This window comes from Talpa occidentalis, unplaced genomic scaffold (genome assembly GCF_014898055.3).
Source record: "Talpa occidentalis isolate TD23 unplaced genomic scaffold, MPIMG_talOcc4v2.1 talOcc4.2, whole genome shotgun sequence".
Lineage (NCBI taxonomy): Eukaryota > Metazoa > Chordata > Mammalia > Eulipotyphla > Talpidae > Talpa > Talpa occidentalis.
The window spans coordinates 34,333,171-34,356,384 of record NW_023602073.1 but is presented as its reverse complement, the minus strand read 5'-3'; the positions used below and the strand labels follow the sequence as shown (position 1 = coordinate 34,356,384).

The 23,214-nt window shown below is 46.9% G+C and overlaps 2 pseudogenes; one reads left to right on the top strand and one right to left on the bottom strand.

The window, feature by feature from the left end:
- The first annotated feature begins 1,658 nt into the window (after nt 1-1,658).
- Nucleotides 1,659-3,950, top strand: LOC119253168 (class I histocompatibility antigen, Gogo-OKO alpha chain-like; annotated as a pseudogene).
- A 13,331-nt stretch (nt 3,951-17,281) lies between these two features.
- On the bottom strand, nt 17,282-18,871 carry LOC119251198 (mitochondrial carrier homolog 2-like; annotated as a pseudogene).
- Between the last annotated feature and the right edge of the window lie 4,343 nt (nt 18,872-23,214).

The following is a 23,214-nucleotide window of genomic DNA, read 5'->3' as shown; positions in this document are numbered from 1 at the left end:
AAGATAAAAGCTGCCATTGTCACCTCCCCACGGGTCTCACCCACATCTGTGTCACCCAGTCCACGACCAAAAGACAAGCGCAGTTTCTTTACGTGTCTCTAGGCTCCATGCGCCTCCTCCAGGTCTCCTTGCTCCATCCTGCTTCCTTCCTTCCTCAGTCTCTTCTCCAGCTTCTCCTCTTCCTGCTCAGCTCCACCCTCCCTTGGGTGGGGCAGGGAAACTCCCCCTTTCCTGGGGACCACCCTGTTGCAGTTTCACTTGAAAATGTCCTGAAAAAAAGCATTAGAAGTTATCTTCATTATTGCATCATCCTCAACTCCACATTTGAATTTATCTGGTGTGCTGACCTGGAAGGACACACAGAGCACCTCTGTGGCATCCCAAGCCCTGTGTCTCGAGGAAAATATTTGTTACGAGATGAATTAGACTCTTTTTATTTGTGGGCAACACCAATCTTACCTGAGGGATGAATGACACAAACTAAGGTTATTTAAATTTGGTTAATTAGCAGACACTTTCCTCAAAATGAGTGTCTGTTTCTTGAAGAAAATCAACAATTGGCAAATGGCAGTAACTTTGCCTGATAAAATATAAGCTCTCAGAGAAAACCAGAATTATGAAAAATTGAGTGCATCACTACTTGACAATTTAGAGTACAAATTTTTCTTTTGGGATTTGTGATTAAAAAAATAAAACATTTTTGATCATTTGATTCCAGTGTAATTAACACTAAAAATCTATGTAACTTAGTGAAACAATGTATCACCTTAAAAAATCATGCATTAGCACAAGTCCCAACCAATATGCAAGAGAGGCCCATGGAAATGTAACAGAATAGGAAATATTCCCTGATATTATTTCAGGTTTCACTTTGCAAATAACCTTTGAGAAACTACTGTGTGTACAGTTTTAATTTAGTATCAATATTCACAATTATTTGAAAATACTACTAGTTTTCTTCATTCCCCCAGGCTGCTGCTTCTCCCAGCCCAAATCCACTCCTCCCTAAGGTGAGGAAGAGAATTTGGAGAATTTGGAGAATTTGGAGAATTTGGAGCCTCCCCTGTCTGTGGATGTCACACTGTCACAGCATCATGTCTCCCTCTCACAGGCTCTGTGGGGTGGGGCAGCCTTGATGACCCCACACTCACCCCCATTCTCTCTCCCCATTTCCTGGGGGGTGTCCAGGGAAGACAATCAGCATCATCCTGCTCCAGTTACACAGTCTCCAAGGACCCTCCTGGACTCCTTCTCCCCAGACCCCTGGATGGGGTGTGATGCCCCTCACCCTCCTGCTGCTGCTCTGGGGGCCCCTGGCCCTGATGGAGACCCGGGCGGGTGAGTGCGTGTCCAGCTGGACACTGTTGCTCCAGGAGGGAGGAGCAAGGAGCCCACTGCGGGTGCAGGACCCCAGGAAAGGCTCATCTCCCCCCAACCTCTTGTACCCCCTGCAGGCACCCTGTGTTCTGGCCCCTTCTGTCCCTCCCGCCTCCCCTGAGTGCTCTGGTCCCCTGAGTCTGGGCCCTTCTTGACCCACCGCCCCTTTTCACTCTCACGGCCCCGCCCCTTTCTCCCCTCCAGGCCCAGCTCCCTGGGCCCTGGGCCCGCAATGAGAGGAGGGTGAGCCCGGGTCTCCCCTCCCGCCCCCAGGCCCCCACTCCCTGAGGCTTTTCTCCACCGATGTCCTGGCCTGGCCTCGGGGAGCCCCGCTTCATCGCCGTGGGCTACGTGGACGACGCGCAGTTCGAGCCGTTGGACAGCGACTCCCTGGGCCAGAGCGCGGAGCCGCGGGCGCTCTGGGCGGGGCAGGTGGGGCAGGAGGACCTGGACGAGGAGACTCAGATCCAAAGGGACAACGCGCAGTGGTTCAAAGCGCTCCTGAGGGACCTGCGCGGCCGCTACAACCAGAGCGAGGACGGTGAGCTTCGCGGAGCGGGGCCAGGGTCAGGTCACCCCCATTCCCACCATCAGGCCGGGGTGTCCCGAGTCTCAGGGTCCACTGACCCCTCGAGGATGGTGGATCTGCCAGGACCCTCCCCCGGGAAGAGCCGGCAGGACTTTCCTGCCTGCCCATTCATTTTCAGTTTAGGTTTATTCAGGGTAGGGGGTGAGCGATTGGGGAGTGACCTCAGGGCTGACCGCTGGGCGGGGCTCAGGGTCTCACACTCTCCAGAAAATGTGTGGCTGTGAAGTAGGTCCCCACGGAAACCTCGGCGGGTATGACCAGTTCGCCTACGACGGCGCGGATTTCATCTCCCTGAGCGAGGACCTGCGCTCCTGGACCCCCGCGGACTCGGGGGCTCAGATCACCCAGCGCGCGCGGGAGGCGGCGGGCAGGGCCGAGCGCGTCAGGCACAGTGTGCAGAGCAGGTGCTTCCCGCGGCTCCGCAGACTCCTGGAGACGGGGAAGGAGGTGCTGCAGCGCACAGGTAAGAGGGGCCACGAGGCCTCGGACCTCCCCTCTCCTGGCGCCCCACAGGGAAATGGAATAATGGGCAGAACAGCAGCTGCTTTCTGGGCAGAGAGGGAGAGTCCCCCTGGGTGTCCTGTTCTGTGCTAGAGAGAGACTCGCCCAGAAGACACCACTTTTCTGGACGCTTAAGGAATCCAGTCTCTCCTGAGGGAGGGGAGGCCATCCTGAAATAACTCTTCCTGGATCCGTTTGACCAGGCAGCCATCCTGGGAACCATGAGTTTCTCTTTCAAGGCCTTGTTTTTGGTCTGAGGACATTTCTGGATCTGACTCCTGCCTTTCTGTTATTCATCCTCTACCCAGGTCAGGAGCAAAAGTCTGTGTTCTCCTTAGAGACCTGAATCCTCCTACCCTGGGCTCCTACCGGATTATCCCAGATTCTTCAGACTAGGCTGGTTTCTGGTTTTTGTGCTTCCTCCCTCCAAACCAATTGTCATGTTCATTCTGAGGATGGTCAGTGAGGCTGCTTCAGTGTCCAGGAAGGAAAAACCTAAAGTGTGAACTTTTTGTCCCTTCTCCTCAGATCCCCCAAAGACACACATGACACACCACCCCACCTCTGAGCATGAGGTCACCCTGAGGTGCTGGGCCCTGGGCTTCTACCCTTCGAACATTACCCTGACCTGGCAGCGAGATGGGGAGGACCTGACCCAGGACACAGAGCTGGTGGAGACCAGGCCTGGTGGGGATGGAAACTTCCAAAAGTGGGCGGCTGTAGTGGTGGCTTCTGGAGAGGAGCAGAGATACATGTGCCATGTGCAGCATGAGGGGCTGCTGGAGTCCCGAATCCTGACTTGGGGTAAGGAGGGAATGTGAGCACAGAGCTTCTCAGGGTCATCAGGAGCCCTTCTGGAGATCTTCAGAGGGTCAGGTTGAGGCCTGGGGCTCAGGGTCTCCCCTTCCCGTCCCTTCCAGTGCCCCTTCCTCAGTCCACTGTCCCTACTGACTCCACCGACTCCACCGTGGGCCACATTGTTGGCCTGGTTCTCCTTGGAGCTGTGCTCACTGGAGCTTGGTGGCTGCAGCTGTGATGTGGAGGAAGAAGCGCTCAGGTAGGGAAGGGAGTGGGGGATCTTGTCCACTGGGGGCTTTCATGTCCAGGGAGAACTTGCCCTTCCTGGTTAGTAGGGAGTATGATCCGCACACATGTGTTGCCCAGTCTGGAGCTGATTGCAAACACTCACTCTTTGTAAGGCACTTATGAAAATGCATCACCAATTGTTCACCTTATAACTGTGGTGGTGGGGATCTGTTTCCCAGTAAATGTCATAAGGGAAGGATCCTGCTAAGGAAAGACTCCAATTCCCTTTCATATCCATTCTTCATATATCCCAGTCCTGACCTGGGTCTTCAGTCACAGTTCTAGAAAATTCCCTGTGACTTGGGGATTACTTTAGGACTCCATGGGTTGACTCCTCCCTGTCTCACATGATGTTTCTTCCCACAGGGGGACACGCAATCAACTAGTCAGGCTGCAGGTAAGTGTGGATTAAGGGTTGGGTCCTGAGCCCCAGAGGACAGCTTAGAGGGAATTCTCACCCCCTGGGACACACCAGTGGATGGGGCCAGGTTGTGGGGAGCTGTGAGTGGGACAGTCTTAGGATGCACTGGACTACTGAGAATGTTATCACTTAATGTAATTCACCTGAATTTCTTCAATATTATTTTCCCTCAGAGAATGAGAGCTCTGCCTTATGTGGGACTGAATGTTATAGGATTCCTCCCCCCCCCATTTTGTAACTTCAGAATCCTCTGCTTTATTTAATTTTATTTGTTTTCTAGCTGTCAGTGATTGATATAAAAGTTTTTATTCAATCTATTTATTTGTTCCCTTACATTACTGTTAATTTTTGTATAATATTTGATTTCTCTCTCAGGACTATAGTCCTTATGGTTCTCTCACCACCATAGCACCTATGATCCATCACTACAGTCCCTTGTGCTCTTCCCTCCCCTATTTGGAACCATCTCTCTCCTTCCCCCTGCTGTAGGCCTCAGATCTAGGATCAGGCTGCAAGTTTTGTCTTTAATCTGACCCTTTGTTTGATTTCTGTATATCCCACATATAAGGGAAACCATCTGATATTTATTTTTTCCTTCTGACTTATCAAGCTTAGTATCCCTTCCGACCCCATCCATATTTCCCAAATGGCATGAGTTTCTGTTTTTGATCACTGAGTAGTATTCCACTGTATCTATGGACCACACCTTCTTGATCCATTCACGATCCCCTGATTTAAAACACAGTGATAACTGAAGCAGGACATTTCCCAAGCCTGCTGCTTGGGGGAGTCTGATGCTTAGTTTCTGTTGCCTTCCCAAATCTGCTGCTTTGGTTCTGCTGCTTGCTGGAGCGGAGAAGTTGCTGGTGTACTCACTGCTTGCCTGAGGTGGTAGCCATGACACCCTTGAACCTCCTTCCCAAACAATAAAGAACACTTATACCATGAGAGATGGGATAGCAAGTATCTCATACAAACTGTATAAAACCTTGCCATTCTTGTTCCTGGGTGCTCAGCTCTTTGGGGAGCGATCCCGCTGAGCCCACCGGTGTGACAATTAAATCTCTCTCTCTCTACCTCTCTGAGTGCCCTGTGATTTCTCTGGGAAACTGCCAGAACATTTTTGGTTCCCTGGTTCTAGTTCAGCGCGTCCCAAGGGACTGAAGGAGAGCCTGGTCACCTCTCACACCCCCTCGTGGGACCAGGTAGAGTTGTCGGGTGGGTGGAATGCATAGCCAGATGCCAGATCTTTGTTTTAGGTGCAAAGTAGGAAGTGATTTTGTACAAACCATTAATAAATTAAGGTGATAAATTGATCAGTGGCTGTTTTCTCACAATAAACACGTGCGCCAGAGTAACTCCGTGACAGTCAAGGTCATGATAACAATGAGCTATCAGACAAGGATTCCATGTCCCATGAAGTGTCTTTCAAAATAAACAGATTTTAAAAAATTATTTCTACGTTTTTAAGATTCCATTTAATTTTGCTGTTCATTTCTTTTTCTTCACACTATCCCAAGTGGTGTCTGCAGGGTCAAAGCACAGAGGAGTTGTCAGTGGCCTGGAGCTGTGAGTGGGGCTGACTCTGACCTGCCTGCAGGGATTGCGGTCCTGGAGCCCCAGAATCAGCCCCGGGGCTGCTCCTCCAGGGTGGCTCAGGCCTTGCTCTCCTCCTCTTGGCCCCCCTGAATCTCCTTGACACCCCAGCATTGGGGAACTGAGGGGGATGTCCTGGGTAAGGAGGGGTTAAGGACACCCCTTAACCATCTATCTCCCCCATACTCTGCCATCTGCTGCATCAAGACAAAACATGTAAGACCTTTAATGGAAAGGAACTTTAATACAATTAGTGTGCAACAAAGAAAAAGGAAAGAATAAAGTTTCCAAATCAAACATTCAAAGTCACCATCCCCTTGTGGGTAAATGTTCAACCAAACAGGGTTGGCCCAAACAGGGCTTGAATGCCTGCCACCTAAAGCACCTCCTGGCGGGGACCCATTGTAAAGTGGTGGATGGGGCTGACAAGTCTGGAAGGAAAAGAGCAAAATCAAGATAGAATCTAACATTGTAACCTCCCCACGGGTCTCTCCCCACATCTGTGTCACGCAGTCCAAGGTCAAGAAGGAAGTGCAAGTTCTTCACGTGTCTCTCTGCTCCGTGTGCCTCCTCCAGGGCTCCTTCTGGCTCCATCCTGCTTCCTTCCTTCTCCAGTCTCTTCTCCAGCTGCTTCTTCTCCCTGCTCAGCTCAACCCTGCTTAGGTAGGTCAGGGAACTTGGATCTTCCCCTGGGGAACCCCTGTTACAGTCCTCTCCGTCACCAGCATGTGCGTGTGTGGGGGTGACACCAGCCCTGCAAGGACGGGCAAGGCCCCGGATGTGCGCAGTTCCCTGGGCAGTTACAGGCCAGCACTGCTGCATCCCCCAGGGGAGACAGACGCTCCAGCCCCCCAGTGAGAGCCCCATGTCACTCATACAGTACTTCCCCTCACAGGGTCCCCTATGCTGCCCCTTCCCTGCCCAGTCCTCTCTGGCTCCCCCTACACCCCTTTCCACCTCTGTCCCCTAAAGTCCCCATTTCCATCCTCTGCTCTCTTTTACAGGAGTCTCCCCATCTTCCTAGTAAGTGCCCTGGGGGCTCTCCTAGGCCCCGCCCTTCATCCAAGGATGGAGAATGTAAGGTGATTGTCTATTTGGGGATTTGCCTAGAACCTAGGAACCAGTTGTTATGTCCTGGAGACAACTAGAGACTAAAAATAAGGATAAACTGACACATACTTGGGCGCCCCCTTGTGTGCAGATCCCTGTCCTGCCGCTGGGGGCCAGGGAGCCTGGGGAGGGCCTGGCTGAGCAGGAGAAAGGGCAGCTCTGGGCTCCTGTGCTCAGCCACGTGGCCACACGGGGGCGCTGCCGCGCTGATCTGGAGTCTGGAAAAGACCTAATACTCACAAAGAATTCTAAAGAATTCTCAGAGTTGGGTGTCCTGGAGGGCGGGGTCCTGGGGGCTGAGCTGCTCTGTGTGCAGCAAGAAAACCAGGGCTCAGAGGAGAGGAGACTCCAGAGCCCTGCCCTGTGTGTGAGGTTTCCATCTTTTCTCCTCAGAAGGCCTAGGAAAACTGGAAATTAGATTTTTCCTTCTACAACCTATAAAATTTGGAGGGCATTAAAAAAAAAATAACATTTAGGGCCTCCTTGGTGGCGCAAGGGGTTAAGATGCAGCCTATGAAGCTATCTGCAGCCACTACAGCACAAGTTCGATCCCCAGCCAGGAAGCTACCAACATGGCGCAGCAGACCTCTCCTGACCTCCCAGCTGCTCCCCTCAGCAGTGTGTTTCAGTCAGTTTGCCTGTTCTGCTCCCCACTCTGTCTCTGGTGAATCCTGTCACCCCAACACCTCTGGTCTGTACCCCAGTTCTTGTATGCATAAATAAATAAATCTTTTAAAAAATAACATTTAAAGAATACTGTGAGACTTACAGAAAAGTTGCAAAGGTAGCACAGTTCTTGTTTATACCACAGCATTTCTATTTTGTCAACATCCTACATGAGTAAAGTTTTTTTTTTTTTTTACAACTAATGAAGCAACGTTGACATAATTACTAAACGCCATACTTTCATTAGTTTTTGTTAATGTCCATTTTATGCTCCATAATCCCATCCAGTGTGCCTGGATGACAGTTTCTCAGACTTTCGTCATTTTTGAAACATTGACTTTGGTGAGGAGTGATGTTTTGGGGAGGTCGTGGGTTCACAGATGGAGGTTCTTGGGTCACCTCTGAGAAGAAAAGTTTCACCAAAAACAAAGTCCTCCTTCAGTGGTGTGCGTGTCCACACCCCACACTCTGCCCCCAACCCCCACACACAAAAGGAAAGAAGAAGATGCTTGTGCAGACCCCAGCAGGCAGGAAGAGCTGCCCCTGGAGAAGGCGGGTGTGTTAGGAGAAGCCTGCAGGCCCCAGGTGGCAGCCTTGGGAGCAGAGCTGTCTCTTCCCAGGGCAGAAAGGGCACTGAGGTGGTGTTCTAGATGGGAGGGCTCATTCCTTTGCGCAACTGTCATCTGTCTTTACATGAATTACTTCTATGGTGTGACTAGGCTGATTTGTCAGGACCAGTAATTCTCTGCAGTGGCTCCATGTGCGTATCCCAGCTCTGGTCTGTACACGTCCTATTGCATCTGATACTTGCTATAGCAGTTGGCCCTAAGCATTTTTCATTTCTATAGTTGGTTTAGTAACTATGTTAATCACTTCTACCCCCACCCACAGTTTCTGGTCATGTGACCCCTCCACCCTAATTTTTCTACTCTTTTTTTAAAAATATTTATTTATTTATGCATATAAGAATTGGGGCACAGGCTAGAGGTATGGGGGGAGAGATGATTCACCAGAGACAGCGTGGGGTGCAGAACACACAGATTGACTGAAATGCATTGCTGAGGGGAGCAGCGGGGAGTCAGGAGAGGTCTGCTGCGCCATGTGGGTAGCTCCCTGGCCAGGGATCGAACTTGTGCTACAGAGGTTAAGTATAGCTTCATAGGTGGAGTCTTAACCCCTGGAGCCACCAAGGAACCTAATTTTTTATTCTTAGCCTCCATCAAGGAGGACTGCTCAGGAACATAGTACCTCAATTTAGGTATTTTTTTGTTTTTGTTTTTTTCAGTGGGACTGTGGGTTTGGGGACGCAGACCACAGGGGTACAGGTCATTGTCCATTCAACGTGTCAGTGCTCATCATGTCCACCTGACTGATCACTGATGGTGTTAACCTTCAACACTAGGCTAAAGCAGTGTTTCCCAGATTTCTTCCTGCCAAACTACTTTTTGTTCCATTTATTTAAATGCTGTTGTCTTTGGAAGGAAGCACTATGAGCAGCTCACACTTATGGGTGTTCTGTTATAAACATTTGCATGCATGCAGGGTTCTGTGCAAATATAAGTTTCAAATTAGTTGGTAACTAGCTGGGGCAGTGATCACTGGGCTGTATGTCAGGTTTTCTGGTTTTCAAAGAAACTGTCAAAGATCTTCCACAGTGACCGTGCCATTTTGCACTCTTGCTGGCAACGATGAGGCTCCTATTGTCCACATCCTGGGCAGCACCTGTGCAGGGTTTGCATTTTTCAGCCCCTACCAGGTGTGATGGCGTCACTGTTGTTCTTTTTGTCTTTCCCTAGTGCCCTGTGATGCTGAGCATCTGTTCATGTTCTTCCTTGTCGTCTGTGTCTCTTCTTGGTGACGTGTCTGTTAAAGTCTTTTGTCCATTTTTCAAACGAGGCACCACTCATTTACAACACTGTTTTGTCCTTTTTAAACTTGGTTTGTTCTTTTTGCTCATTGAGTTTTAAGTGTTATTTTGTAAATTCTAGATACAATCCTTAATCAGATTCATGATATGCAAATGCTTCCCCCACTCTGTGTCCTGAACTCCTTTACTGACAGGAAAACAAACACTAGGGTCCATACAGAAGCATAGATATACTTTTTATTGGAAAAGAGAAATGATAAATCACTAACTGGTTTTGAGCAGATACTGGCTGCCTGGGGTGTTGGGGGTGGAGGCAATACACATACTTAACTTATGTGTATCCTTGAGTGTGATTTAAATGTTCTGATATGTGCATGAAATATGCTTTCAAAAGTCAATTACACTACACTGCTCAACTTATAACACTCTTCATATGTCACATCCAAATCATATAAGACCAGACCAGTATGTGTGTTACCAGTGATGGACCCACACGTCATAGACGCCAAAGTCATGGTTTCCTTTGGGTTCACTCTGGTGTTGTCTGTTCTGTGGGTGTTGGACAAATGTACAATGACCTATGTCCATCATTAGATTATCATGCAGAGTATTTTCACTGCCCATAATGTCTTCTGTGCTCCAAGGAAACAAAAGCAAAAAGAAACCAATGGATAACATCAAACTAAAAAGCTTCTACATTGTGAAGGAAAAATCATTAAAATGAAAAGACAATATCAATTTGGAGAAAATATTTGCACATCATATATCCAGCAAGGAGTTACTATCTACAAAAAACTCCACAACAATAAAACAAGCAAATCAAAACAGGGGGCAGAGGAGCTAAATAGGTACTTTTCTATAGAAGACACGCATGTGGCCAAAAGGTACATGGATAAGAGTTTATCGTCATGTGCTGTCAGGAAAATGCCAATTAAAACCACAGTGAGTTACCATCTTACACCTGTGAGAATGACCCATTGAAGGGTGTGGAGGAAAAGGAACTCTGGTACACGGTAGGTGGGAATGGAGACTGGTCCTGTTAGCAGGCAGGAGAGGTTCCCTGGACTCCCAAACCTGTACACTCTACATGGTTTCTGTCATCAGCTGCTTAAAGATAAAACGTACTCTAATGCATAAGACCTTCAATAGAAAAGAATTTTAATTTGTGTGCAATAGAGAATTAGTGTGCAATAGCGAAAGAGAAGAGAAAGAACATAGTTAAAATAGTTCCCACATGAATTAATTAAAGTTACCCGCCCCCTCATGGGTAAGGCCCAGCAAAGCAGGCTTGGCCCAAAGCAGGCCCACTGAGGCCCAAAAGCCTGCCACAAGGCTAAGGCACCTACTGGTAGAGACCCATGGGACAGGGGCAGGAGGGGCCAGGCAAGTCTGGAAGGACAAGAGCAAAATCAAAATTCGCATCAAGATAACAGCTGCCATTGTCAGCCTCCCCATGGATCCCTCACCCACGTCTTTGTCTCTTTCAAGGGTCTCCATGTCCCCAACTCCCTGACACAAGTCCAAGCCTGAGGAGCAAGCCTGAATTCTTCTTCACATGTCTCTCTGCTCCATGCGCCTCCTCCAGTCTTCTTTCCCCATCTTACTCCATATCTTCCTCCTATTCGTTAGCTTCTCATCCCTGCTCAGCTCCACCTTTCCTGGGGAGGGGGGCGGATTGGGGGTGGGCAGGACTCCTGGAACCTCCCTTTTCTATGGATATCACATGGGTACAGCCCTGCCCTATGGAGAACAAATGAAGATTCCTTAAAATATTCAAAATAGACCTGTCCCATGGTACCTATCCATTCCTTGGTATTTATCCAAAGGAAGTAAAACACTAATTCTGAGGAATATGTGCCTCTTATGGTCACTGCAGTGCTGTCTACCATAACCAAGAGATGGAGACAACTTAAGTGCCCAACGACACATGAGGGGATAAAGAACACAAGCTATACACACAATGGAATACTACTCAGCTGTGAAAAAGATGAAATACTGAATTTGCAGCAACATGGATAGATACAGATGGGATTATGCTAAGTGAAATAAATTTGAAGGGGTAAGTTAAATATTAGATTTCATTCATATGTGGAATATAAAGAAACAAAGCAGGGAATGATGAAACTAAACCAAAACAAACTAGAAATATGACTGAAGAATTGAAGCTATGGGGTGGGGGTAAGAGCAGGAAACAAGGTAGGAAGAGGGCCAATAGGCTATGGTGGAGGACTATGGGGTCCTTATGTTGGGTGTTAAGTGGTAACAAACATCTGAAGAGGTGTGACCCTGTGCCTCTAACACATACAGTGTGTAAACCAGTGTTGCCTCAACTGAATAACACAATGAGGGCAAAAAGGAAAGTTCTTAAGCAAAAAAAAAAAAAAAAAAAGTAAATTATCTCCTCCATCAGCCACTGACCTCAGGACTTTGCCTTCGCCTCCTCACTGTCATGCAGGCTGAGGGGCTGGTTTCCCACAAGGTCAGAGGCAGGAGGTGCAGGGACAATATCTCTACAATCCAGTAGTTGAAATAAGTGTTAATTAAATTTCCTTGGGCATGTTATATTTTAACGATGTGTCTCAGACCCACACAGACTAACCCATGACAGCCATATGAAGATAATTTCAATACACATTTTCCTTTGAGTCACACAGTATTTCGAGGAGACAGATGCTGAAAACTAAGGACACCATAGATATGCATTTCCAATACGGTACCTAGTAGTCATATATAGGGATTTTTTTGGTTTAAATAAAATAAAATAAAAAATTCATCAGGCCTTCCCAGTGATGCAGCAGGTTGAGTGCAGTGCTGTGAAGCTGTCTGCAGTCTCTAGAGTGTGGGTTCGATTCCCGGCCGTCTAGGGAGCTACCCACATGGTGCAGCAGACCTCTCCTGTCTCAACCTCTGCTCCCCGCAGCAGTGTTTTCGGGCGTCTGCCTGTTCTGCTCCCTGCTCTGTTTGGTGAATCTTCTCACCCTCCCACGCATCTGGCCTGTACCCCGCTCTTGTATAAATAAAAACAAATCTTTTAAAAAATAAAAATTTCAACATCTCAGCTAAAAAACTCACATTTCAAGTGCTCAATAACCAATGAGCTAGAGGCATCACAGTGTTCCGTGCACACATAGAATTATCCCTTGTCTCAGAGTATCTTGTGGGACAGCACAGCTCTTCATGCTCTGTGGCCATCAAGTCAAATGCATTAGACACATGAAAAATAAAAGGGCCAGTAGTATTCCTCTTAAAGAATATGTCAGATCTCTCTCTGAGCTGAGACGCCATATTAAGCTGGTATAAAACAAAACCCAAACAGGCACAAACTTCCCAGTCCCAAAGGGAAGCACCGTCCCTCCATATCCTGTCTCAGGCAGTGGACACGCTCTGGCATCCCGTTTCTGAGGGGTGAGTTGTAGAAGAGTTCAGGGCAAAGATCTAAAACAAGCTTTGGGAGTCAGGGAATCCAACCCAAGGAGAGGGATTCTAGGAAATGAAGAGGAGGCAAAGACATAGAAGAACACTTGGAAAACTCTCCTAGTTGACCAGAAAAGCATTTCTCAAAGTGTGGTCTGTGGAACCCTTGAAGTCCCCAGGAACTTTGCGGGGAATCCATGGGTCAAAACTATTTTCATATTTTCAGACATCATTTGTTTCTTCATTATTTTGCCATTTGCACTTGTTAGAGGACCACAACCCAAAAGAGTGGGTTCTTTGCACTCTAGGGAAAGAATTCACCAGAGAGTGCTAATGGTAGTTGAACCGGGTAAGGATTTATTAGACTCATGCATGAGGGAGCCAGTTTGGGAAAGCAGAATATGACCCAGTTCTCCTAAGGGAGTTAGGAGGAGCTATTTAAAGGGTAAGTTTGGCCCCCTTTGCAGCACGAATTTGATCAACAAACAAACTAGAAATATGACTGCAGAATTGAAGCTATGGGGTGGGGGTAAGAGCAGGAAACAGGTAGGAAGAGGGCCCAATGGGCTATGGTGGAGGACCCCCTTTGCAGCACGAGTTTGATCCCGGCCGGCATAAGTTCGATCCCAGTGGCGGGCAAGATTCCCACATGGTTCAGTAGACCTCTCCTGTCTCACCCGCTGCTCCCCAGCAGTGTATTCGTCAGTCTGCCTGTTCTGTTCCCTGCTCTGTCTCTGGTGAATCCTCTTACCCTCTCGCGCATCTGGCCTGTACCCTGGTTTCTGTATGCATGAATAAATAAACCTTTCAAAAAAAAAAGGTAAGTTCCCGAGGTAGAGATGAGGGAGCTGCTTCTGGGTTGGGCTCTGCCTGTGCCTGTGCACATGATGATGTTCCTGCTGTGTGTGGGTGCTCAGTTTCCTCCCTCCAGGAAATGAGGAGATGATCATTAGTTGTGTCCTTAGACTGTGTGGTGCAGGAGAAAAAAAATTACTGAGAGTCCATGTGCAGAACAATGAGAAGCCTAGAAGGACCACACCATGAAGGTGCCAGGATGTAATTTTTATCTCCCAGGGTGCTTCACGTCAGTGTAGCGGGCCCAATTGCTTGGCCAGGACTGGCCAGTCCATGATTTAGTCCACCTGTTCAAGACTGGGACAACTCATCCTACTGCCCACAATTTCTTTTATCTTGGCTGTCTCACACTGAGGTGAGGCTAGTAAGAATGCAGATTATAGTAACGACTGAGTAGTAGTGAAACGGGTCCACACGGCACAAGCCACAGGACAAAACAGGCTCCCCCCACAGCCTAAGAAGCAGGTGTGTTGCCTGTGCTAGAGCCAGTGTCCCCGCATGTACACCTGTTACACAACAAGGTGAGGGACAGCCTAGAACCCCCAAACTGCCTGCTCTAAATAGTTTCTGCCATCCACCGCATCAACACAACACATACTCTAGTGCAAAAGACCTCTAATAGAAAGGAACTTGGATATCATTAGTGAGCAATAAAAAGAAGAGGAGGGAAAGAATAGATAATACAGTTTCCAAATCAAGCACCCAAAGTTACCCACCCCTTCATGGGTAAATGCCCAGTCAAGCACGTTGGGCCAAAACAAGGCCAGTGAAGCCTGAAACTTGCCACAAGTCTAAGGTACCTTCTGGGGGGGACCCATAGGAAAGGGCAGAAGAAGCCCAGCATGTCTGGGACAGAAGCTGCAAAATCAAAATCAAGATAAAAGCTGCCATTGTTAACCTCCCCATGGTCCTCTCACCCACATCTAGTGTTTTAACCAGAACAAGACCAAAAAGCAAGTGCAGCTTCTTCGCATGTCTCTGCTCCATGTGCCTCCTCCAGGCCTCCTTCTGGCTCTCCATCTTCCTTCTTTCTCCCAGTCTCTCTCCAGTTTCTCTTCCTCCCTGCTCAGCTTCACTCTTCCTTGGGTTGGGCAGGGAAACTGGAACCTCCCCTTTCCTGGGGACCACCCTTTTGTGTAGCTTGTGGTCAGCCAGCACAGGCAGCTCTGAAAGCAGCAGCAGAGAAGGGAGTTTCCCTGCCCACTGCCCACGTGTGCTGCCTGTGGGCCAGGGGCCCAGCCACTCACAGCAGAGGCAGCAGTGGCCATGGTTCCCATGTCCTGCTGTCCCAGAGGGCACAGCCCTGGGTCTCTGGTACCAGAGGCAGCCCTGAGCCCTATGGCCTCTGGCCCAGGGGGACTTGGAGGAGCATTGGGCCCCTCTAGGGAAGTTCTGGTGCTGCTGATCCTTGGAGCTGCAGGCAGAGGGACCCACAGAGTGCCAGGTCAACATAGCAGGCTCCCAGCAGAGCCCACTTTGCAGCCACTTCCTCCTCCCTACACCCCCCCAACCCCCATTCCTTCCTGCTGCAGTTACACTGGCCCATCCAAGGTCCCTGGGTATGGTGCGCCTCCATCCCCACTGTGCCCACTCCAGCCCAAAAGCCTGCCCTGACCTCTGTGCAGGTTCCAGGCTTTTCCCTTTTAAATTTGGCACCTATGTCATAAATGGACTAATCAGGCAACGGACCAATCGAGTTTGAGCTCAGTTTCACTCATGGTGATGATTAATTAAATAAACTTCTTCTTGCTGTTGGACCCAAGCCTCAGTGCTTATACAATTGTGCACACAGATGACAACCCATTATTAGTGACCTGTCCCCTCCTTGGCACTGTTTTGCTACTGTTGTTAGTACTGTTGTAGTAGTTATTCTTCACCACCACTTATTTATGGAATAAAAATACCCAGGACTTCAGTTCAAAATGTCCTGGTTGAAGCAATAAAAATTGCCTTCCTTATTTTATCATTCTGAGAGCAAAATTTTAATAATATCTGATATGATGAGATGAAAGTACACATATGGGGGCCTCTCTGGTGGCCTAGGGGTTATGTCTCAGCACTATCACTGCTGTGGCCTGAAGTGGAACCCTGCTAGGGCTGACCCACATATGGTGCAGCAGACCTCTCCTGTATGACCTGCTGCTCTTCTCAGCAGTGTATTTCAGTCAATCTGCCTGTTCTGCTCCCCACTGTCTCTGGTGAATCCTCTTACCCCTCACACCTCTGGCCTATACCCTAGTTTTTGTATGCATATATAATTAAGTCTTTAAAAAATTGGATTAGTGCCCTTATGAGAAGAAACTTTTCACAGATGATCGCCCTCTGACAGGTGAGGATATAGTAAGAGGGTAGCTAGCTAACATGCCCCTCACCAATGTGAATTGATCTTGGATGTCCAGGCCTCCAAAATAGTCAGAAATAAATACTTGTTGTTTAAGCACCCAGTCTATGGAATTTTGTTATAGCAGCACGGGCTGACTAAAAGAAATCACCACCTAAGCACCAGACAGGACACTAGCGGTGGCAAATAACGGGGGATAGCTTCAACTAGTGCTGCAAAGACTTTGACAGCATAATCCACAGAATACTGGTCTGAACTTGTGTTTATGACTTAACCACACCGATGGCTGACTTAAAAAAAAAAAAGTCAATATTCTCAATAAAATTTAAACAAGGTACAGAGTCTAATCAAAATAGCCAAGTAATCTAAATAGTAATCCCAAATTACTGGATATGTGAATTGGCAGGAAAATTTCAGTTCTCATGGGAGAGACAATCAACAGGCGTCAGCTCAGGAGGGCATGATGGTCTAGTGCAAACATGCACAGGGCCGGTTCACTGTGGATTCTGGCAGACGAGTCACAAGAGTCCAGAAGTCCTAGAGGATTTTACAGGTTTTAATGCTCTCTCAGGGAACCAGGTACACAGGCACACCAGGCAGGGAAGCTGGCATGCAAGGAGGCAGGCATGGGCCAGGCAGGGTGTCCCGGGTTGCCTAGAGGCTGACAAGCTTTCCAGCTCCTTGCAAATCTTTGCTCTCTTTCTCTGATCTCTCTCTGGTGTTCTCTGGCATTCTCAGTCTCCTGTCATCTCATGACCTCACCTCAAAGTGGTCCCCAGTCCATGTGGTGGTTGTAGCGTCGCTGCCCTTACAGCCCCGTCAGCACAGGTGCCTGCGGTCACACATGCAAGTCCTGTGCTCTTGGGCCCAGGTGTCCATAATCAAAGGCTTGCGTGCCCCTTCCTCACCCATCAGCCCTGGGCATCCACAGAGGCCGGAGCATATAAAATGACCTGATTACTTCATTTACCCGACACGTGGAATTCAGCAATAACATCATCTGAAAACTTTAAAGCAGCCCTTATGAAAATGCTCAAGCCAGTAACTGCAAACGATTTTAATGAGAGAATAGAAGATATAAAAAAGTTATAAATGAAAATTTTAGAACTGAAAATACAGTAACATTGGTTGGCTGTATGACAGTGTTCCACTCCAGGGCAGGATGTGGAGAGTAGGGAGGGCTGCCATGTTGGTGGGCAGAGTATGTGGAGACACTGTGCTTTCTGTTCACTTTTTTTTTTTTTTTTGTTTTTTTTTTCCTGCGACACAGTTTGCTTTATTCATTTTCTTAAGTTTTACAGAATTATTTCTCTTCTTGGGATTGTATTCTTCATTTTACAAAGCTTTAAAATGAGACTCAAATCATATGACAATTTGCCTGTCCCTTTAGGAAAACGTAATTTTTTTTTTCGCTTAAGTTAAATAGAGTCTGGAGCAAAAATGTCCATTTCAGAATGACCCAAGGGAAAGTACCAGTGGTAAATTATGCTACATTGGGATAAAGAACACAAAAGGCAGACACCAAACACCTCCATTTTCCCAAGATTAAATGATTATTAAAAAAGCACGCCACACTGTATATAAATCAACATTCTCTCCCATAATTCTGTGCATCTGGGACTATAGAAACATCACTGTCCCTGTCCCACATCTTCAAATTAACATTCTCGGGTCACAACAATGTCTTCCCAAAGGGGACTTTCCGGAAAAACAAGCTATTTCCTCGGCTCATATTTCCCTCTTTTTGTAGCATATACCAGCAATCTACCAAGAATTATATATTGGGAGTAAGGAGGGCACTGAACAGCAAGCCCACAGTTGTTGACAGCCATAAGATTAGAGACAAGCACAAAGGGATAGGTCAACATACTGGCAAAAACCCTGTGACAGCTTGGGAATAACTTTTCATTTCATTCATGGTGGAAACCCCACTGTCCAGTGCATAGGTATTGACGGGGTAAGCCAGTGAGTTACAGAGCCACAAAGAAATGATGTCACCTAGGAGGCGAGAAATAAGACCTGCAAAAAATCCTAGGATGCCCTCTTCCCGATAGATGGTTGCAATGGAGTCACAAAGTCCACAGTACTTGGATTCTCTGCCAATAAATTATACCATAGATCTCAGAGTGATCACATGGAAGGGATGTGTGATGAGGGCAGCAGCAGAACGGGCCATCATCTCTCGAGTTGTCTCCTTGATAACTCGGTCAAAGCAAAATGAAACTTCTTCTGTGCATTTCCAGGTCCTAACTCCTCATTCTTATCACACTCCTGGTAATGCTGTAAAACTTTACCTGGACCACAGTTCCAAGGACTCCTGAACACAGTCTTGGTGTTAAGCCTGTGAACAACCCACGCTTCCCATCGATGCTCGCAATGTGCTGAGCATAACAAAAGAGCCCAGGAAGCTGACATACTTGCCATCCAAAAATATTTCGGCCTATTGTTGGAAGCAGAGGCTCATATCCCACCTGGATGAGCACCTTCACGTACATGAGCGGCTGGGAAAGGATGGTATGAACCTAAAACTGCTATTAAAAAACATAGGATATTTAAATGTATATAAAAAAATGCAATAACTAAAATTAAAATATCATGGAATGGGCTTGATAATAGAAAGCTTATGGTAGATTTATTCACAAGCACCAAAAACTGGAAACAACACAATATTCTTCGATGTGTAAATGGATGAAAAATATGTACAAACCATCCAATACTACTCAATAGTAAATAGATAAAAACCTACTGATGCACTCAACAACCCAGACAGAGCTTAAAGGTGATATGCAGAGGGAAAACTAAGTCTGTCTCAAAAGGTTGCCTATTGCATGATTCCATGTGTATGACCTTCTTCCAGACAAAATGGTAGCAACTGAAAATTGCTCAGTTCTTAAACTTTGCAGTGAAGGAGCGTGTGACAAAAGATTTAACAGAAGGGAATTGTTTGATTGCTCTGTAATTTTATTGTATGGTGCGCCCATAAATCTTTACCGGGATGGACAAACGAATAGTTTCTTCCCCGACACCTGCATTCCAGCAGCACGCCATTCTGGCTCTCCCTGGGACACTCCAGACAAGGTCCCTCCCAGGACGCTTGCAATCACTCATCTTCTGTCTGGAACACTCCACGCCCAGAGGTCCACACTCATTGCCCCCTCACTAATTCCCCTTAAAAAAAAAAATTGACGTATGCTAACTCAAAATATAAATTTTTCACCTATATTTCATTAGTCAAAATAATGTCATGTGTGAGCCTCCCCGGTGGCGCAGCGGTTGAGCGCTGGGCTGCGAAGCTGCCCGTGGCCTCTGCAGCGCCGGTTCGATCCCCGGCTGCTCCCTGGCCACCGGAGGAGGGTCCCGCAATGGCACCAGACCTCTCCTGCGCCCGCTGCTCCCCTCAGCAGTGTACTTCGCTCCTTCTGCCTGCTCTGCTCCCCGCTCTGGCTCTGGTGAATTCTCTCACCCTCCTGCACTTCTGACTGTACCCAGTGCTTGTATAAATAAATAAATAAATCTTTAAAAAAAATAATATCATGTGGTCTGTTATAGGTACAGAGGGAACTGGGAAATGTGACTTTGGAAAAACATGGGCATATTGACTCCAAAGAAAATTAACATCTTTTCATAAAAAAGAGAAGGGTGAATGGTTTTTAAATAGGCAAACATTAGGGTCTCCCACTTTCCTCCATGGGAGCAGGCACTGCCTGATTTTTCATTGGTTTCTCGCTAGCACCTATGGCCATACCTGGCACAGAGTATCTTAAAAACTCTAGAATAAATCACTGTCATCTCACTGGTCCTCTATAAAATAATAGCCAAAACCCCTATTTAAATGATCTCATTAAATTTCACATCTTTTCATTATTAATTAAAGTGATAACTTTTTTTAATATATTTTTTATTTATTTATTTTATAGAGGCATGTTTTTATTTATTTGTTTGTTTGTTTTTTTTGTTTATACATGCACTGGGTACAGTCAGAAGCGCGGGGGTGAGAGAATTCACCAGAGCCAGAGCGGGGAGCAGAGCAGGCAGAAGGACCGAAGTACACTGCTGAGGGGAGCATTGGGCGGCAGGAGAGGTCTGCGCGCCATGTGGACCTCCTCCTGTGGCCGGGGAGCAGCCGGGGATCGAACCTGCGCCGCAGAGGCTACAGGCAGCTTCGCAACCCTGCGCTCAACCGCTGTGCCACCGGGGAGGCCCTAAAGTGATAACTTTTGATGATAGAGGTTTAGTCAAAGGAGATAAATTTTTACCCACTAAGGTAAGAGAAATGAGGGTTTTTCCAGATGAGGGAGTTGTGCTGGGGCAAGGGAGAATTCCCCCCACCCCATCAGGGTTCTTCTAAGACTCAATGGATGAGCAAATCCACAACAGACAGATTCGTGGGCGAACAGACCAAAATTTAAAAGCATGTGTGTGGGGAATTACATGCTTATGAATTCTAAAGAATAATGGCGTGAACCTGTGATGTTTACTTTGTGTTTAGGGCCCTGAGGCATCTGGAGAGAGGGGGAGAGATGTTCCAGGATGGGCAGATAAGAAGGGGGTGACTCAGCTTCTCTCTGAGAGTAAAGGTGAGATTCTCGGGGAGCAGACATGGTCACTGTACACGTGACCAGGATGGTCCCCTCCAAACTACTGACACATTCTTGTGGGATCTAAAAGGTGGGACCATGATTACGTCTTTTCTCAGGAAAAGGGAAAAGGACAAAAAGCTCCTAAGTCCTCAGGACTCTTCATTTAAAATATTCTGCACTATTGAAGTGACAGTAACAGCTTCCTTAGGCACAGGGTCTCCACGCTGGTGACATCCCTGGAGGAGACCCTCCCTGGGCGTGTGGAGAGAAGCCCACCCAACCCTTTTGGGGAGACAGGTCAGCAAAGTGGGGCTCCTGTAAGAGTGAAGAAATTGGGAGCAAGATTTAAAATAGAGGGAAGTTAAGCATGATGGGGACAGACAGGGCCTGAGAAGAGAAATGGCCAGTGAGAAGTCCCTGTGACGGGAAGATGGATGACGATGCCCTAAAACCCGCGTTCCCAGAGACTTGCTGCTTTTCTTGCACCATCAGCACCTTATGTTTCTTTAGATGACAGTGTGGGGAGAATGCTGGGCACAGAGGAAGAGTTTAACACAGGAGAGAAGAAATGTAGTTTCAGAAAAGAGAACTGAGAGGAGACTGAGAACAGGAGAACCATGAGGTTAATGAAAATGACCATTAAACACAGAGCCCCGCCCTGTCCCCAGCATGGGACAGATACAGAAATAGTGGTGGAAAAGAGGGCGGCACTGATGCCCAACTGTACATAGCAGTTTAGCGAAAAATTAAAGGGTAGATGTATTAGAGTTGTCCATACAAATAGTCCTATAGATTGTGTGTGTGTGTGTGTGTGTGTGTAAATGATTTCTTACAAGTATTATAAGGAACTGACCAACATAATTATGTTGACTTAGGTTGCCTTTAGTCATTTTTCCCTTCAAGTTCTAAGTATACCTTCAGTCCCCAAATCAAATCCCACCCCTTCTCTCTAACCACTTCAGCTTGGATTCACTCCAGTGGCGCCCCAAAAAGGGAAGAAGAGAAAAGTTGCCAGAAGTGAAAGGTGCACTTTTCTTCATGTATTATTCTTCGCTTCTGTTTTCTTTTTCAGTTTGTTTCTGTCTCCTCATCTCATAACTTAAAAAAGAACCAGCACACACATCACTCTACATTGTCCTGTTTTATCACTATTGCTTTATAGATTCCCCAGCTACTTTACCAGGTAAAGGAGGGCAAAAGAACACATCTTATCTTTTTTTTTCCTAAATCATCCACAGCATCTGGAAGAGTGCTAAATAGTTAACGAACAGTATTTGCTTGAGTTACTTGTTCTTTTTTAAAAGATTCATTTATTTAGGCATATAAGAGCTGGGGTATTCCTTTGAATGTTATCTGTTTCTTCCCTCTTGTCAGCTTCATTATTTTTTCCTTGTCCTGGATTCTTGGGAGCTTTACTATTATGTGTCTTGCTGTGTTTTTCCTTTCGTCGTGGAAGTTTGGTGTTCTTCTTGCTTCTTGTATATCAATTTTCAGCTCCTTCTTCGCATTTGGGAAGTTCTCTTCAATTATCTCCTGGAATATTTTCTCTGTTCCTACATCTCTCTCCTCTCCTTCTGGAATTCCTATAACTCTTATATTTCCTTTCCTCATGGAGTCAGATAGTTCCCGAAGTCTTTCTTCATTCTTTTTCCTTCGTACTTCTCTTTCCTTTTCTGTTTTGGTTCTTTTTATTTCTGTGTCTTCAAGAGTACTTATTCGTTCTTCCATTTCATCTATTCTGCTTTCATTGCTTTTCCCAAGTTCTTTAGTTCCTCCATTAATTCTTTGATCTCCTGCATTTCTTTTACTTCCCTCTTTAGGGACTCAATTTCATTCTTCTGACCATTGTTTTCCCTCTTTAGGACTCTATTCCTTCTTCTGATCTATCACTTTTTTAATCATGGCAATTTTAAATTCTCTTCTGGAAGGCTCAGAAGTTCTTCCAAGTTGCTGTCGTTGCAATCTGGGGAGTGGTTTTCTTTTTGTGGTGTGCTTCTTTCCTGAGGAGTTGTTAGGTTGCGTGTGGTTCTTCTACTCCCTACTGTCTGTTTTCTTATTTGTTGTATGCGTGGGACACTGTGTTGCTCGGACTGACTGGCATCTTGGGTGAACCTCTCCACTCCCCTCTGGCTCTTCCAGGAGCCATCTCTGTCTTCTGGGGGAGCTTTCTGCTGGTTTTTAGGCAACATGGATGGCGCTGGAAGGGATCATGCTCAGCAAAATAAGCCAAAAAGAAAAAGAAAAATACCGGATGGTCTCACTCATAGCAGGAATCGAAAACTTAAATAAGGGACCAGGAAATGAATATAAGAAAGTGAAAATCAAAATCAACAAAAAACTATGAACCAGAGACAACTTTTGGGGGTGGGGGGGGCGGGAGGGGAAGGATTGGGGTCAGAATGGGCATTTGCAATTGTATGGGGGAATATAAAAATAAAATTTATTATTTAAAAAAAAAAAAAAGAGCTGGGTACAGGCCAGAGATGCGGGGGGGGCGGGGGCGGTGTGGTGAGAGGATTCACCAGAGACAGAGTGGGGAACAGAACAGGCAGATTGACCAAAGTACACTGCCGAGGGAGCAGCGGGCAAGTCGGAGAGGTCTGCTGTGCCATGTGGGTTGCTCTCTGGCTGGCGGGGACAACTCATGCTGCAGAGGCTGCAAACTGCTTCATAGCGCGGTGCTTACCCTTGCACCATCAGAGAGGCCGGGTTACTTCTTTTAATAAAATGTTCACATAGTTTAGAGTGGGTGTTTTACAGAAGTATAGAGAATCAAGTGTCTAAACCTAATATATCAATAAACTTGTTTAA